This window comes from Rana temporaria, chromosome 7, assembly GCF_905171775.1.
Source record: "Rana temporaria chromosome 7, aRanTem1.1, whole genome shotgun sequence".
Classification (NCBI taxonomy): domain Eukaryota; kingdom Metazoa; phylum Chordata; class Amphibia; order Anura; family Ranidae; genus Rana; species Rana temporaria.
In genome coordinates this window covers 40,930,832-40,948,831 of record NC_053495.1, presented here as the reverse complement: position 1 = coordinate 40,948,831, position 18,000 = coordinate 40,930,832, and the positions used below count along the sequence as shown (strand labels likewise).

Sequence of the window (18,000 nt, the reverse complement as noted above, 5' to 3'; positions counted from 1 at the left end):
AGAAGGCAGGAGTGGGTGAAGGGGAGCCATGTTGTGCAGTGCAGAAACGATCTCAGCAGTGTCTGCTCTGTGGCATTGGACTACTGGCACCTCTGGCTACTATACGCATGTGCACCCCTTGTGTGTGCTGTGTTATATAGTGTGATCCACTGCATCCTCTCTGTGTCTTAGAAACCTGTCGGCTGTGTGGAAACAGAAGCTGGGACCAGGTAAGAAGATCTCCTTTACAAGTAGGAACTGTGAAGGAAAGGGAGGGGGACTGTTTGTGTGTTTTACAGATGTGCATATGTAGGAAGCCGACATATATACAAGTGAGGGGGAGCCTGACATGTATACAGGTGTGAGGGGGGCTGAGTGAGTACAGGTGTGAGAAGGGGGGACTGCGTGCATATTCAGTGGGATGGCCCATGGGCAGACCCTGGGGAATGTTGGTGGTGAGGCTCGACCCAGGCCTAAAGCTGTGTAAGGGGCCCAAAATTTTCTGATGGCTGCCCTGAATACATGGGTGATACTGGTAAAATCTTATAGGATCATTTTAGAACATTTGTAACTTGCTGATTTCTTTGACCCTGAATTCGACTGAATCTCTACAAAATAGCTTGGGGTCTGCTGCTCTCTACTTGATTAGCTTGTTGTTCCTCAGACCTAGGAGCCATGATGGAAGAGGCTGGAATATATCAAACCATGTATGCACATATGGTGCAAATAAAAAGGTTCATGGGTGTGGGGGGAGAAATACTTGTATTCAATCATCTGATGAGCAGGTAACCAATAGGAGCAGTATGTACTGTAATAATTGTACTTAAAGCAGAACTAAAGGCAGCTTTAAGTCCAACGCCCGTAAGGTCCCCCACCGCTATCTTCCCTCTGGCCTCTTTCAGGTGCCGATCTTCCGCTGTCTTGTTTGGCCAGAGCAGGATGTCACTCTCACTCATACGTAGGCATGCAGTCATCCCGACACACAGGGAAGTGTGTCTCTTCTGCAATAAAGAGCCTACACTTTCCCAATGTTTACTTTTCCAACTTTAGTTCCACTTTAACCAATTAACCTGAACTCCTTTATAAACTTTTAAAAGTAAAGACCATGGCTAAATTCAGAGATCCTATGAGGCCTACCTAAGCCATTTATGTCTAGAAAAGACTCTTACATGCTCCTCTCTTATACCTCCCAACTTTTTCAGATATGAATGAGAGACACCTATTAGCAAAAATATGTATGCATAGGACACACCCCCTGCCATGCCCTCTTAAAGTAGAATTATTAAAAAAAAAGTATTAGTAAAGCCCACACGTGCTTTTTTAAAACTACCATTCCTTTATAATGGCTTTGCAAATGTACAAATGCAACAATTTAGAATTTGGATGAAAGGTTTAGCTCTGGGAAACACTTTTTGAAAGATAAAAGTGCATTTTATATACATCTATATAGATCAGACCAAAATGAGGGACAAATGAGGAGGAAAGAGGGACAGAGGGACATTGTTCCAAATCAGGGACAGTCCCTCGAAATCAGGGACAGTTGGGAGCTATGCTCTCTGATTTAGAATTATCTTGTTAGCCTGACTTTCCCTAACGTATGGCCCTACTCATAACTGGCATGGTTGCCTTGTATTGTGCCTAATTATGATTTCCCCCACTACCCCACTGTTTTGTGGTCACATTGTGCTGGGTCTGAGCACACTTTCATCACCACCTTTGTCAGCCAGACCACAGTGATCCCCGCTTCTGTGCACTGACATGTGGCTTTGAGATCATGCGATTTCAGATGAAGTCGCACAAATTCAAGGCCACATGTCAATATAAACTGGGGCTAAGTGTACCATGCTGAAGTACAACAGAACCGTGCCCTAGACCATTTCTTTCAAGCAACCTAGAGCCTGGTATGCTGAATACAGTGTAGAGCAATCACATCACTCAAACCAATCAGTTTAGGGGTCAAACGTGCTTGGGCACAGTACATACACCCTAGTTTCAGTACACCTTTAATGTAAGGTGACCAGATTTTTAAAATGAAATCCGGGGACATATTTTTTGTTTACTAGTAATGGCAACAATCAGCACTCTCTGCCCGTCGCCGCCCGCCCCACAGCCTCTCAAGTCTTATTCTTCAGGCCCCGGCTACTACTGGATGGGGAGCGGAGGAAGATCACTCCGCCAGGGAAGGCAATGAGATAGGCAGGTGGCTGGCCAGGATTTGAGCCAAGGCAGAAGAACATGCGAGCGGAGCTGAATGGGCATGCACCCGACACTGAAGAAATATTTCCTCCGCCCTGACCAGCACATGATCATCAGAAAGGGGCACAGATAATGGGAAAAATACAACCCCCCTATGCTAGTAGGCACGGCGGAGGGGGGGGGTGTAATTCAATTTTTTTAATTTTAATTCTGCACTGATTGTCTTTGAAATTGCCCCTGCCCCCTATTAAATCCAATCTGGGGACAAAACCAGGGACAGACTTGGTCCGGGGACAGTGTCCTCAATCAGGGGACTGTCCCCTGAAACTGGGGATGTCTGGTCACCCTACTTTAATGGTTCCACCTCCTGTCATCTGCCTGCTTAATTAAAGTTACATTACTGACCACTGAGGCCGTCTCATCAGACAGTTGAATTGCAGTTGTCAGGTCTTACCCAATAAAGCAGGTAAAGACAGGCTCCAGTAACAAAATGAAACTATTTCAGAGAGGTGCACAAAAGGGGCTTTTCGGGGTAATCATGACAATGAAAAGATTGTTCTCTCTTCATGTGGTCTATTGCTATTAAAAATGTAAACTGAACGAAAGGGTCACTTTAAGGAAGATATATATGCAGGCTGCTAATGCTGATTCAAAAAAATGGTGGAAGCCTGGCTACCATGTTCCAATGACATTTCTGCCTTCTGTGCTGCTAATATGGAACACAAATTCTCATCAGGTCAGCAATGGCAACTGGCTTCACTAAAAAACTGTATAAAAAATTGCAATGTTTGGATGGCAACATGTAATTGGTAAATTTCAGCAGTAGGTGGTGCTGCAGCACTGCATTTTGCTATACAGTATATTCATCATTGTTCTGTAGTTAAAAAAAAAAAAAAAGAAAAGAAAAAAAAAAACTTTCTATGCTTTTCCTTCTTCTGTTTGAAAAAACAAGATCAAAAAGCCATCTCAAATTCAGGAAGTTTTTCTTTTTTCTTTTTGTATATCATACACTTACAATTAAAAAAGTTCACTCAATGGCTCAAAGTTTTTCTTTTATTTATTTTTTTCTCAGAATTAAACAGGGACAATCAATAGTACCTAGAGGGACAGTTCATGTTTTTGGCCTTAAGAAAACAAAGCAAAAAAAATAATAATCTTTAAATGTTGTCCCAACCACAGTATACAATCACCATACAATGTATCTCTATAAGGGACGCAGTGATTTGACTGGGCCAATGTATTTGGTCGCCAAAAAAATATTTTACTCCTTTAAGTCATATAATTTAAAAGGACTTACGAGCTTGTTCAGAGCCGCATGATTTTGCTGTGGTTAAGATTCATGCTTTCGGGTTTTACGCTGGGTGAATGCATGGCACAGACATGGTGGATCAAAACGCGTCCTGCTTCACACTTGCCTGCAGGAGAACAGAGCTTCATTTTTCTTAAAGTTATTTAAAGTAATAGAGTCTGCTTGAGTTTTTGGCATAGCTGCACTTTTTGTAGAATATTTGAGTAGAAGGTAGTGGCGCGGTGACATGCTTGGATCGTTCACAAGGCAGCTTTGGCAAGTGACTAAGGTGTGAAAGTGATATGGGGCTCCATGACCCGGCTATATTAGTGTGTTGCTGCTGTGTGTAATGAGCTTCCAATGCTTTAGAATCTGTTTTAGAACAGCAACATAGAAATGAGAAGGTGTGAGGATCGTGATCCAAGTTGGCAGAAATATAATATATTTGAAATCTAAGTAAAGCCTTATGCCGCGTACACACGACCGTTTTTGACGTGAAAAATGCATTTTTTTTTTAAATGGTCATTAAAATCGATCGTGTGTAGGCTCCAGAGCATTTTTCTCGACGTGAAAAATGGGCATTAAAAATTTAGAACATGCTCTAATTTTTCACATCGTGAAAACGTTCGTGTGTAGGCTTTAACGACGTAAAAAAAAATGCGCATGCTCAGAAGCAAGTTATGAGAGGGGAGCACTCATTCTAGTAACACCAACATTTGTAATGGAAATAGCACATTTGTCACGCTGTAACAGACTGAAAAGTACGAAGACTGAAAAGCGCGAATCGTCTCTCACCAAACTTCTACTAACATGAAATCAGCAAAAACAGCCCAAAGGGTGGCGCCATCTGAATAGAACTTCCCCTTTATAGTGCCGTCATACGTGTTGTACGTCACCGCGCTTTGCTCAAGCATTTATTTTTTCACGATCGTGTGTATGCAAGGCAGGCTTGACAAGAATCACGTCGAAAAAAACTTTTTTTTCTAGGACATTAAAAATGGTCGTGTGTACGCGACTTTACTGTTGGTTCAGACTTGTGATCATTCTTGGCCCGTCCTTTAGTATGTTCTGAAGGCATTACAAAGACAATGAGTCATCTGTAAGGTTGTCAGGTGTGCATTATCAATAGCACCTGATTGGATGACCATGATTAATGTTCTTCTTCGCAAATGATCCTTGTATGACAGACTGGTATGTAGGTAGGTGTGGACTGCATATTCCTCCTGCCTGTAGGTGGCATTGCACTGCTTTTTCAGGTGACAGTAAATTCGATAAATGGAATTGTCTTCTCTTGTGGGCTCCACACCATCTTGAGGAGGACGGTTGTTTGACTGGATGCTAAACTTCTGCCATTTTGACAAAAGACCTGATAAATAGGGTGCCCCACATTGTTGGGTATGAGGGCAGGGTCTATTGTGCCCGTACACATGGAGGTATACATTGCACAGAGCACATGGTCACCAATGTCCGGGACCAGGCGGAAGCTGCGGTCATGTGAAGAATTAAACATTAAGGCAGTCCCGACTCAGAGATGAGCCATTTGTGTGCAGTAGTAAAGTACAGGGTCCCTCTGTGAGATGTTCTGTCCCATGTTACTACACACTTGTAACCAATGTATGTTTGCATTCAGAGGGACATGCAGAGCCTTTGCCTACTCCACCAGCCCAGCTTACCTAATCAGGTACCACACCAAACAATTGGTTGCTGTTCTTCCTTTTGGTTACCTACCTTCTCTTCCTTGCCTTGCTGAGTTGACATTTAATAGTGTTGTTACACATACCCCATAATGCTTTTACAGATCCTGGTTCTTTAGGAATATGCCAAGACCCAACATGGACCCCTTGAATAACTTCAGACCAGACTCAAAGCAGTTGCAACAACTTTTACGGAAAAGATAACATGACACATGTAACAGGGTAAAAGGTCCTTTCCCTATCCAATTCTAATTGCGGCTGCTCCAGTGTAACTGCGCAGGTAAAGTCCTTGTGGGTGAAGTCCATAGCTGCAAAGTCCAGAGTGGAGCTCTCCATTGTTTTGGGGTCCTGATGAGTCAATATTCCTGAGTTGGACCAGAAGTCTCAGCAAGCTTCTTCAGTTTTACCTGTTCTTTTGCCCACAATCCTGGGACCCTAACCTCTTCCTGTTTATATAGCATGGAAGGGCAGGCCAGACCCCAAGAAGCCTGCAATCCTAACCAGGGTTGGCGGCAAAAACATTAAAGTGTTACTAAACCCAGAACCTGAATTCGCTATATCTGGTCTCCCACAGTACACCAAATATGGAAATGCAACACAATTTCTCATCAGCAGTATATAGCAGCCTTGTGACTTCTATAAGTTCCTATTAAAGCTTGTAGGAGGAGTTTTTTCTCCCCTGATCCTCTGTCTGGACATGTCTGGACAGTGCTGATTGGCTATGTGCTGATCAAATGCACCCCTCCCTAGAAAAATAAAAAACTCTAGCACACCAAATACACACCAAACTGAGCATGTGCAGCCCATCCCCTGGCTCTGTAATTATCAGGTTATTTTTTGGAGACAGTGGAAGAAGAGGAGGATCAGAGAGACAGGATAAAACAGCCTTCATACACAATGCAGAGGATTAACCCCTTAGGTTCCACAGTGAGTATAACAAGCATGCTTTACTGCATTTACAGACTGATTTTATTTTTGTGGGTTTAGTAACACTTTAACCCTATCCCCCTTTGCTTGGACAGTCAACCTAGCTAACTAAACACAGTAGGCAACCTGCCTACAGGTACATCATCTTATGAACTGCCTACAGGTAAACTCTATCATTATGGTTTGTACAAAGGTTGTTTGGCCTGCGTTTGTGAAGCAGTTTGGAACAATTTTGGTTTGAATCATGAAAAACTATTCACTTCAGTTAAATTTTTCGAAAGAGTATCTACGACACTCTTTATGAATTCCAAAGGCTGTGTTTAACAGTATGTAAAGCAACACAAAGGGGCATATTTAGAAAACATTGAAAGAGATATTAGTCCGTGTACATTCATTCTGTATAAATGGGGGCAAAATTGGTTATTTCCTCTCCAGGTTGGATGTTCTTCTTTCATAAGAGTAAATGTGAATAGTGTTGACTATGCCCACCCTTTCTGTCCCCCTCCTCCATTCAAAGAAGCTTCACTGCAGCTTCTATCAATGAATGGAGGAGGCAGACCGTTCATTCATCCACCTGTCATGAGTACAGTCATGCCGCGTACACACGATCATTTTTCGGCATGAAAAAAACGTTGTTTTAAAAAAATGTAATTTAAAATGATCGTGTGTGGGCTTCACATAATTTTTCGGCTTCAAAAAAAAAATTCTAACATGCTGCATTTTTTAACGTCGTTTTAAACAATGTCGTTTTTCGGGTTGTAAAAAATGATCGCGTGTGGGGTTAAAACAATGTTAAAAACCCGCGCATGCTCAGAAGCAAGTTATGAGACAGGAGCGCTCGTTCTGGTAAAACTACTGTTCGTAATGGAGTAAGCACATTCATCACGCTGTAACAGACAGAAAAGCGCAAATCGTCTTTTACTAACACGGAATCAGCTAAAGCAGCCAAAAGGGTGGCGTCATCCGAATGGAACTTCCCCTTTAGAGTGCCGTCGTACGTGTTGTACGTCACCGCGATTTGCTAGAGAATTTTTTTAGAATGATGGTGTGTGGGCAACGTCGTTTTAATGATGAAGTTGGAAAAACTTCGTTTTTTTTTACATGCCGAAAAACAAAGTTTTTTTTTCATGCCGAAAAATGATCGTGTGTACGCAGCATCAGTGTTAATACCAACTCTCTCGGTGGATGTGCCTACATTGATGTGAAGAGGTTACGTTCCTCTGGAACTGATAATGGATATGTTTCCATTACTCTCCCACCCTCTCCAAATAGCTTCTTTGCCTGTAAGGCCCAGTTCACATTTTGCATACCGGGAACATGCATTCCCACTCATAATTCTTTTTTTTTTGCGTGGTTTCCACGTGTCATGCATAGGGAAGCCCGTTTACTTGCCCTATGCACTTTTGTCATGTCAAAGAAGCTGAAGGACGTAATCTTGGCCCTGAGCCAGGCGCGTTTTTTCACAATTGTTCTGTTGAGTGACAATCGCTGCAAAATTGTGCAACATTTGGAGTGCCATTAAGAATTAATGTCATCTAAATGCGCATTGCACATTTTGCTGTGATTTCACATTGCGCATTGCAGTGAATGGGGCCCTAAAACATTACCACTTTGCAGTAGAGATACTTGTGACAGATTCATAAACATCTTGCTGAGATGTACAAGAATCTGTACAATAATCTGCTTCAATATTCACCTCTATGAATATACCATACCCGTGGGTTCCTAATAGTGGGAAATCACTGTAAAAGGCTATTACTGTATAGTGATCTCCACTCGCTTCTGGATCCAATGCCGAGTGGCTGTCTTGCAGTGGCAGCTGGTGGTATATTTTTTTTGGGGGGTGGCAAACAATGCACCCACAGCCACTCCCCAGTCACCAGTCCCACACTTACCCCATTTAGATCACTGGCAGTGCTTCCCCTGGGTGGCTGGCAGCAGCTTCCCCTGTGTCTCCTCTTCCTCTGCATCACAGCGGCTTCCACTGTGCATCTCCTCCCTCCTCCTACTAGGCGGCCAATAGAATTGCTTCTTCTCTGGGCCAATCGGGAGATGGGTTAAGGGCCTGCTTCCCAATTGGCCGGGAGGAGAATCAGGATGACAAAAGTGAATTAACTGGGTGAACTCGGGGCACAGTGCCCTGTGCCCCGAGCCCTCCCTTTTTTCAGGTCTTTTACATCCCCTGGCTCTAATCACATGCTTCTGAAGAAAAAAAAACATTGGAATCCAGTCACACCCTTTACCACATCCATTCAGAGAATGCTTTGTATTTATTGAGAAAATGCAAAGTGATTGCTGAATGGTGCCCATGCTAAATGGCCAGACCTCTGCGTTCAGAATGCAGCAGGGCAGCCACTGAGCCCGGCAGCCAATTGGGATTACTTAAGTATCAATGTATATTACAGTGATTTCCAGCTTCCAGGTGCATTGGTCAGGTATGGCATATACTGTACATAGCCAGAGCCGTCTTTAATATTGATTGGACCCTGGGCAAACATTTTCTTGAGCCCTCCTGAATCCACTTATAAACTATTTTCGGGCAGTGCGGATCCAAGGGGCAGCTGCTTTGGGCTCCACAACAATGATGGGGCCTGAGCAGCTTCCCCTTTTGCCCTGTGTTAAAAAGACCCTGTACAAAGCTTGACGTAACTATGCAAAAAAATTAATACCTGGAATTTTTCTTTAAAGGTTTCCAGTCTTTCTAAATATTCTCAAACATTTCAAATTTATTTTGGAAAATATAATAAAATAACTGAGAACAAACAATCAGAATGTAGCAATTTAGCGTGCAAACTGGTTTTAAAAAAACGACGTTCTAAAAACATATGCTTCAGCTTTTTCAAAGTATTAGCATAATCCTTTCCTTCTATATAAAGCTCTTAGCATGACTTGTCTACTGTGAAATGCTCAGTAGTTAAATTGTTTTTTATTGTTCACAAGTAAGATTTTCCTCCATCCATATGTTTGCAATGTATCACCCTGCATTCAGTTACAACACGCACACTTGGCTGAGTTAATGATTCAGGTATGTGCATTTAGAATTGTTTAGCCGTCTTTAAAACAACATTGGATTTTTTTCAGCTTAGCGTGGACTTTACTTAAAAGTCAGCTCAGTCATTTCATTAATTTACTGTACTTCATTCATGAAATTAAGGATAAGTAGTTGCAGGGATAGCACATATGTGTATACATCTCTTCGACTTGACAAAAAACATAATCGCCTTTAAGATGCATTAAGGGCCCAGCGTTTCATGGGCTTTATGCTTTGAATAAACATCAGCTCATTCCTAAGGATCGGTGCAATGATTTCATTTTAACCCAGTGTTGCACTTAAAACCCAATTTTACTTTAAAATTAATCTATCAGAAGCGTATTATAACCTGTCAGTAGGTTTTTTAGGAGGTTAGTAAAGCACCCAGTCAAAACCCAGACAAAATATACAATCTCTATAGTAGCCTTTCTCATTGAGGGATTCTTTTGAAGTTGCTTGCTAGGGGGTTACTTGAGCTGTGGGCAATTGGGAATTGAACGACCACCAATGCATTAATTTTGACTTGCCGCCAGTGTAAGGGGTCATTTATACACCGGCCTCTAATGTTAGGAGGCACCACTTGCTCTTCAATCGGTAGGAAAGATGGGCTTTGCAGATTGCAAAACTAAAAGACTGGTTCAGCAAGGGGCAAGTTAGATGATAGAAAAGAGACCACTGCTTCCACACAGAAAGCACGGGTCCCTTTTTGCTGAATGATGGCATGTGACAGGCTTTTCTATTCTGTGAGAGGAAAGTACACTATAAGGGCTCATATACACTAGCGGCTTTGGGGGCGAAAAAACCCAGCAGTTGTGCCTCTTGTGGGTAGGATGCAGAGTGGTGTGTCAGCCGGCAGAAATCACACAGAGGTCAGGATAAAATAGAACAACGTATTAGGAAAGTTTCAAGAATGCACAACTAGGCCCAGTGGGTAGGCACAGCCGACTGGAGCCACTTACGAAAGTGTAGCATAGAAGCATATCCTAAAATAATGCCGAAAGGCAGCCTTGCCAGTCCACAACCAAATTGTAGGCTTCCTACATGGAGATAGAGTAGTGCCTGCACTTTCCCTAATCCTCAGGAACATCTCCCTGCCACTATGCATTGTCCCTGTCAGATGGGGAACCTGTCCCTACACTGGCCACTCAAACAAAGCGCTCCAAACCTGGAGTCTTAGATAGACACTGTCCAGACCCAAAATGGCCACCAAGGTCACGTGGGGCAGCAGCATCCAATCAACAGGAAATCATAGAAGAACCGAGTTCCTAATGACTGCCTTCCAATACTATATTGCTGCTTCGGTCAAGGCCACCTACAGTGGGGAGTACAGACTGCATATGCCTACATGTGGTTTTACTACCCCCAACCATTCGCATTTTAACTGAAGAGACAGGGGTGTATAGCCACAGCCATGATGCCATGCTTTGCAGCAGGAATTATACTCCCTGTTGCTTTCAGCAGGTGCGACTGCCTGCTAATCACAACCCATTCAAGTGAATAAGGCTGCTCTGCAAGTGTCCCACCATCACATGTAATGCACACAGTTGCATATTTTTCTTTTTTACAACACCTCTCTCCCACCCTGCGCTAACCTATCCTGATAATTTAATAACCCATTTACCTGGTGATGGCAGATATACTCTCCTAAGTACCCCATTCAGGTCCCTCACTGCTGCTTTTTCCAGTGGACTGTGATGGCGCCCTGAGACCACCGGTCCCCTTCTGGCCCCCTGTGATGACCCCGTCAAAAATCATCCAAACAAAATTTTTTATTTTGCGAAGAAGGAGAAGACCTGGGCTGGTGAAGTCATCACTAAAACAGGTAAGTTAAAAAAGGGGATAGCTTCAGTTAGAGTGAGAGAGAGGGGTGGGCAGGGGGTGAAAGGTATTCCAGAGTGGGGCTTTAATTCACTGTCATATATTTATGTGACACGAGAAGTTTCCATAAATTTTCGAAGGAGCTCCATGCTGTTTATACTTTGCTAACTTTCGTTTTAGGCCTAATAACTGGCACATTCTTTACTCAGCTCTGTGTATGAGGGTTCTCCTCCTTGAATCTATGTATCAGTTTACTTTTAAATGATTTAGAAGGAATTACTCCTCTACCACTCTCATCAGCCCTAAATCCTAACACAAAGCACACTTCTGTGCACACGTGGGGAATTCGCTGACATAAATATGGCCCTTTTAATGATTGTTAAATAAAGATATTTGCTGCGAGGATCAAGCCGGTTAGGAGTTGAATGAAGCCTATGTGACTTGCTCGGCTGCTAGGAGCTACAGTAGTTGCTAAATTTAAATTAAAATGTTAACTGTCACCATATATTGTGTGTACCTGAAAAATGTGTATTTAGAGATTAGTCAAGCGGTATTAAGCTGTTCGGAGCTGTAAATTCTGGAGAAATTTGTTACTCGAAGTACAGGAAAACTGAAGAGGCCTGGTCTCATGGGGAGAGTTAATGCCCCCACTTAAGCGTGAGGCTTTCAAAAGTGGCAAATCCCATTCCTCCGCAGGGAACACGGTCTGAATCGCAGATAACCTCCACTTACCCTCCCTGTGTATGGCAGGATAATCAGCGGCTCGGGCTGACAGCAGACAATTCACCAGTTTCAGTGTTCTGTAGTCACTTATGCTATTAAAGCTCTGGGTGACCTTTGTAAGTATATGCTGCTGTATAGTACACTGGTGTATGATCATTACAGCCCCTGTAGAGTCCATGTACACCTGTATTAATCTGTCGTCAGACATAGGATTACAAGCTCAGCAGGGGAGATGATTCCATGACTATGGGGCAATACTTACGATTCAGCTAAGTTGAATTTTTATCCGTGTGGTTGGTGACTAAAGAGCTGGACTTGACCTCCCACTTATTTCTACCATAATCTTTAAGTGATTTTAAATACTTTAAAGTGATAGTAAACCTTTATTTTTATTTTTTTATTTTTTTTTACTAACAAACATATTATACTTATCGTATTTATCAGCGTAGAACACGCACCCTAATTTTAAGAGGGGAGTTTAAGGAAAAAAATGTTTTCACAGCCCCCTCCCCAGTACACAGACCTCTACATCCATTATACATCCCCCATCCAGTACACATCCCCCCCTATCCATTATAAATCCCCCCTCCCCAGTATACAGCCCCTGTCCAGTATACATCCCTCCCATCCAGTACACAGCCCCTCATCCAGTACACATCCCCCTATCCAGTACACAGCCCCCCATCCACTATACATTCCCCCACATCCACTATACATTCCCCACATCCAGTACACAGCCTCCCCATCCATTATACCCCCCCCCCCCATCCAGTACACATCCCCCCATCCATTATACATCCCCCATCCATTATACATCCCCCATCCATTATACAGCCCCCATCCATTATACGTTGCCCCATCCAGTACACAGCCCCACTGCACTCCCATGAGACCCCCAGTCTCCTGGGACAGTGCTGCCAGCATTCTCTACACACAAAAAAACACTGTCAGCCCCTTCCACACTGCTCCTCCTGTGTCACTCCTACTGCAAACTGAAGCTTCCATCTACCTCAATAGCTCAGTTTTTTTTTTCACTGACCTGGTCACATGACTGCTCTCCTCTGATGTTACACAGTATGTCATGTGACTGCTCTCCTCCTCCAATCAAAGCTACACTCAGAGGAGGAGGAGGAGAGCAGCCTGAAAAAAACTGAGCTATAAAAAACTGAGATATTTAAAAGCTTTATTTTACAATGACACTGACACAGGAGGAGCGATGTAGAAGGGGCTGGCAAGTGACTTTTCTTTTCTCAACTTCAGACTATGCAGGGAGCATTGTTCCAGGGCCAGGGGATTCGGGACAGCCAGCCTGACACCCCCCCAATGGGTGGCTCCTGGGGCGGACTGCCCGATCCCCGCCCCCTATTGGTAGAACATGATATCGGCGTATAACATGTAGGCGCTGTTTACCCTCTGTTTTCAGAGGAAAAAGTTGTGTGTTATACGCTGATGAATACGGTGCCTGACCTGTGCAAGGGGCAGCCTCGATCCTTTTCTTCTCGGGTCTTGTCTTCCCCCCCACGCTGCTTGCTATGGGGGCACTTGTGCAGGCTCCCTTCTAGGACAGCTCTGTGTGTCCATATCTCCCCCGCTCCCTCCTTACTGGCTGTGATTGACAGCAACTGAAGCCAATGGCTGTCACTGCTGTCACTGATTCTATGAGGAAGGAGAGAGCCGCTGCTCTCTTGCACATTGCTAGATCGAGATCAGTCTAGGCCAAGTTTAAGGGGGGACTGGTGGGAGGCTGGAAGCAGGTATTTTACCTTAAAACAGAATGCATTAAAGTACAACTAAAGGCAACATTATTATTTTTTTGTTTTGGATAGAGGGGAGATGGATTCTAACCCCTGTCAGTTGTTATTGAAGTCTGTGCCATCCTCTCTATTCATCATGTTTACTGTTATCATTGAAAGTAATATAAAATCTGAATATTTGTGTTGTCCCCAGAAAAGTAAGGGAAATTATTCCAATGAGGACACTAGTTCTGGTGACCTGGGTGTTCCCCTATTTTGTAGTTATTATATCTCACTTCCTGTTTTGACATTGGGATAGGAATTGAAGGGAATTCTCCCCAGTGGGACGCAGATGGCAAAAAACAACTGACAGGGGTTATGTCAGATGTTTTGGAACTACATTTCCCATGATGCTCATGCACTCTGCAGTGTAGTTGAGCATCATGGTAAATGTAGTTCCAAAACATCTGGAGTGCCAAGGTTTGCCATCACTGCCCTACACTAACCACTACCCAGGATATGTTTTTACAAGTCAAGGAAGCTGTCCCAATCACCTGCCAACCATGTAGTCTTGTAAAGAGAACCTGTCATCATATCACTTTACTATAGTATAGGTAAGTTTTTGCATGGCTCTACTTAATTTTACTATCATGTGCACTCATGTACTTTTCACTGATAGGCTGCAGGAATCTTATTTCTATACACATATCAATTGCTTTAAGTTACATATACCATGAGAATAAATGGTTTTGCCATTTCAAACTCCAAAGTTAGTAGAAATCAGAGGAAAATCTACCCCCTAGCCCACAAAGCAGTTTAACTTGCTTCTTTGTTTTAACATTTTTTAATACACTTCTCTACACACAGAGACTACAGATTGGGGTCTGGCTGCTCAGAAAACAAACATATTTTTTGCATTATTTCGTTCCCAAATCCGAAATAATTAAAAGCAGATGTTTACTCTCCTCAATCCTTAATGGAAAGGTATGAGGAATATACATAGAGAGATTTTTTTTCGAAACCAGACAGCCATATGTAATAAGGTTTGGCAGTCTAGGTGTACTTACTGAGCTCTAAATCTAATATGCTTACCATATTATTTAAGCACCTGGCATGTACTGTGGGTATTTTCCTATCGGGCTACTATATATTTTGTGTCATTATGCAAAATGCAGTTCCTTGAAAATGCTGCTTAAAATAAGCAACACCTTCCTAAATGTAGTATGTGCTAAATAAAATCTATTACAGTGGTGAAGGTAAGTTTTTTACTTCCAGGAATCATAATTTGTTGTATACTTACATGGATACAGCATGTAAGTACACATCTAATATCCAGGCGATGGATGGGGCTTTCATTTTTCTGTGCAAGTAGCTTCAGATTTAAGTCCATGTTGTATCTCTGCTCTATGCTTAAAGTGAAACAACAAAAGTGAAATATTCCTTTAAATTTCATACATGGGGGGTGTCTATAGTATGCCTGTAAAGTAGCGCATATTGCCCGTGTTTATAACAGTCTCTGCACAAAATAACATTTCTAAAGGGAAAAAAAGTCATTTAGGGCCTCGTACACATGGACGGACAGTCCGCCCGGAGATTTCTGTCTGATGGTTGTACACACCCCATCAGACAGAAATCCGCGCATAAACAATACGCGGCGACGTGGGCGGCCCTGGAAGTTCAAAGCTTCCACACATGCGTCGAATCAGTACGACGCATGAGAGGGATGGCGTTCGGTTGGACGTGTCCGGTGAGTCTGTACAGATGACCGAACACGTCCGACGGACAGGTTTCCAGCGGACAGATTTCTTAGCATGCTAAGAAATTTTTGTTTGCTGGAAACTGTCCGATCCGCCGGACAATTGTCCGGTCGGGCCTACGCACGTCCGGATCTGTCCGCTGAAACTGGTCCGTCGGACCAGTTTCAGCGGATCGATCCGGTCGTGTGTACGCAAGCTAAAACTACTCGCGGCTATAATGAATTGTTGGGTCCCGGTGTCCCGGTGTCCTGCTAAAAATGTTCCCCCAGCGGATTAGGACTCCACTGTACTGTGCAGGCGCGGCACTTGCGCAGTATGAACCTCAACCGAGCCTCCGAAAATAGCCAAACATGTAGAGCTTAGATCCAGCAGATGAATCCACTGTAGGAGATGTTCCTGGCACTTGCTGGACTTTCTTGGGCGTCCTGAAGCTTTCGTCACAAATGCAGTGTAATTTTTTTTTTTTTTATGAGATTAAGTTAATTTTCTTGGCAAAGAGGGGTGACTGCGGAGCTGACTGAACCCCCATGCATGTGCGGGAGTGAAGTAATCTTGGCATGGCCAATGAAAGTGGCCGATGATCAATACCCAGAAGTTGGCTGTCCAAAGATGGTTTTGTAAAATGTAAATAAATCACAAAGTTTGTTTACATCTTGATCCTGCTGTTCCATTATACTTCCAGCAGCAGTAGTAATAGGGTTAAGTATTTTTTTTTTTTTTGGGGGGGGGGGGGGTTTCCTGTGAATTTCCAATTTTTCCATGCTTACTCAAAGCATCCAAGTTGATGTTGCTAAAAGGAATAATACTCTAGACAACATTCAGTTATAATAGTACTGTAATGATCGTCCAGAAAGTTTAACGTCACCCTTGCTGTTTTCCCATAGAGACATGTTGTGGTTCAAGGACTCCTGTCATCCTTTCCTTTTGGCTAAAAAAAGCTCAGTATGGCAGCTTCAAATGCCAACTGGCATGTGTGTGAATTCCAAAATAAATGGGTGAGTTTGCCAATGAAAACCCATTTGCTTTTAGGTTAAAGTCTTACACATAATACAACACAACAGCTTTCAGAATGGTACTTGTCCTTTTTTCCCATAAAGCAAGTAAAGGGGTAACACATACTCAATCTGAAGCACCACCATTACATTTACAAGCTCGTTTTATGCTCTTATAGCTGAGCAATATTTAAAGTTTATGTCACGGCAAAAAAAAAACAATATGCAGTACAACTCTGTAACACATGCACACTTCCAGAGTTTTCGTTTTTTAAAGACGAGGCAACTACAGAAAAATACTTGTTGATCTGACAAAACTGCACTCAGCTCCTAAGTCCTATTGTGAGCTAGGGAAAAGGGAATAGCCGCTCCAGGTGGGAACCCAGATGAATATCCTCCGTTGCAGACAACTCAGGTGCAGGCAATGCATTGAGCAAAGCAGGAACGAAAATTGTCTCTGGACAGCCGCACTCTGAACAACTTGTAGCCTTTATTTAAAAAAGGACAGCACTACAAGTCACAGCAACATAAAATAAAACCCGACCTCTGACGCGTTTCGCACTGAAACTAGTGCTTAGTCATAGCTATGGAGTGGACTTGAGGGGTGTCAGCCCTGCCCAGTATCTTTTGCTTAACTACACAACCATTCACACTTTCATATTTCTAGGACGTAATTTCTAATTATTCTGTAGCCCAAGATAAGAACTAGGAGGGCTGTTTGAGATAACACAATAAGTGCTCAGAGAACACAGGAAAGCTTTGAATTTCTGACACAATCAACATGTTTCTGGGCACTTAACAAACAAATAAAACAAAATGCTATCAATGGTATATAAAACAGACCAAAAGAGGCATATAAGAGAAGTTCATTGTTAATGTTTGCATACCCTTTAATTAGAAGTCCAGGCAGTGGTCTCCAAACTGTGGCCTGTGGGCTGGATGTGGCCCTTTGCTTTACTTTACTTGGCCTTTGGGGCACTTTTCCTCCCACTGACACCAATGATGAGGCAATATTACTTCTACTGACACTAACACTGGGGCATCATTTCTCCAATGGAACATTATTCCTCCCACTGACACCATCATTAGGGCAGTATTCCTGCCACTGACATCAATGATAGGGCACTATTCCTCCCACTGAATTCAATGATAGGCCACTATTCCTCCCACTGACACCAAAGAAGGGGCAATATTCCTCCCACTGATGCCAAAAATGGGGCTCTATTCATTTCAATGACACCGACAATTGGGCACAATTTGTTCCACTGACACCAATGATGGAGTACTATTCCTCCACTAATACCAATATTTCTCCTCCTACGAACTCTAGGGTATTTTCTACTCCTAATTACCACAGTCTGGCCCCCTAAGATCTGAAGGACAGTAAACTGGCCCTTTGTTTAGAAAGTTTGGAGACCCCTGACTAAAAGCAAAATGTAGGTAAAAAATAGTTACGTTAACTACAATTAGTGTGACGTGTCCCTTGTGCCGGTAGTTCCATGGTTGGGATTTGAACCAGCAACCCTAGTGCTCCTAGGCAGAATGGCTAACCACTTAGCCATTCTTACTGATACATACCTGTATGTAGTCCCATTGGCAATGTATATAAAGTGTTTAGGGTACAAGTTTTCGGATGTCCTTTGCCAGGGAGCCTATTGACTTCACTATATGTGTTTATAGATTTTTTTTTCTTTGACCATGTGTAAGAAATATTTTTTTTGTATTATTTTGGGGCAATTGATGGGCTTTTGTTATAACAATATACTTATCACTTTTTGTATTTAAGAAAATCTTCTCGTGCACTTTAAATCCTATTTACATGCACTTTGGTAAATTTGCGTGAATAGGTGTCCACTGCTAAT

The 18,000-nt window shown here is 42.8% G+C and overlaps 1 protein-coding gene across 3 annotated transcripts in view; it reads left to right on the top strand.

The window, feature by feature from the left end:
* CACNA2D3 (calcium voltage-gated channel auxiliary subunit alpha2delta 3) overlaps positions 1-18,000 on the top strand; it is a 1,177,822-nt gene that overhangs the window by 784,382 nt on the left and 375,440 nt on the right. The window lies entirely within an intron of this gene.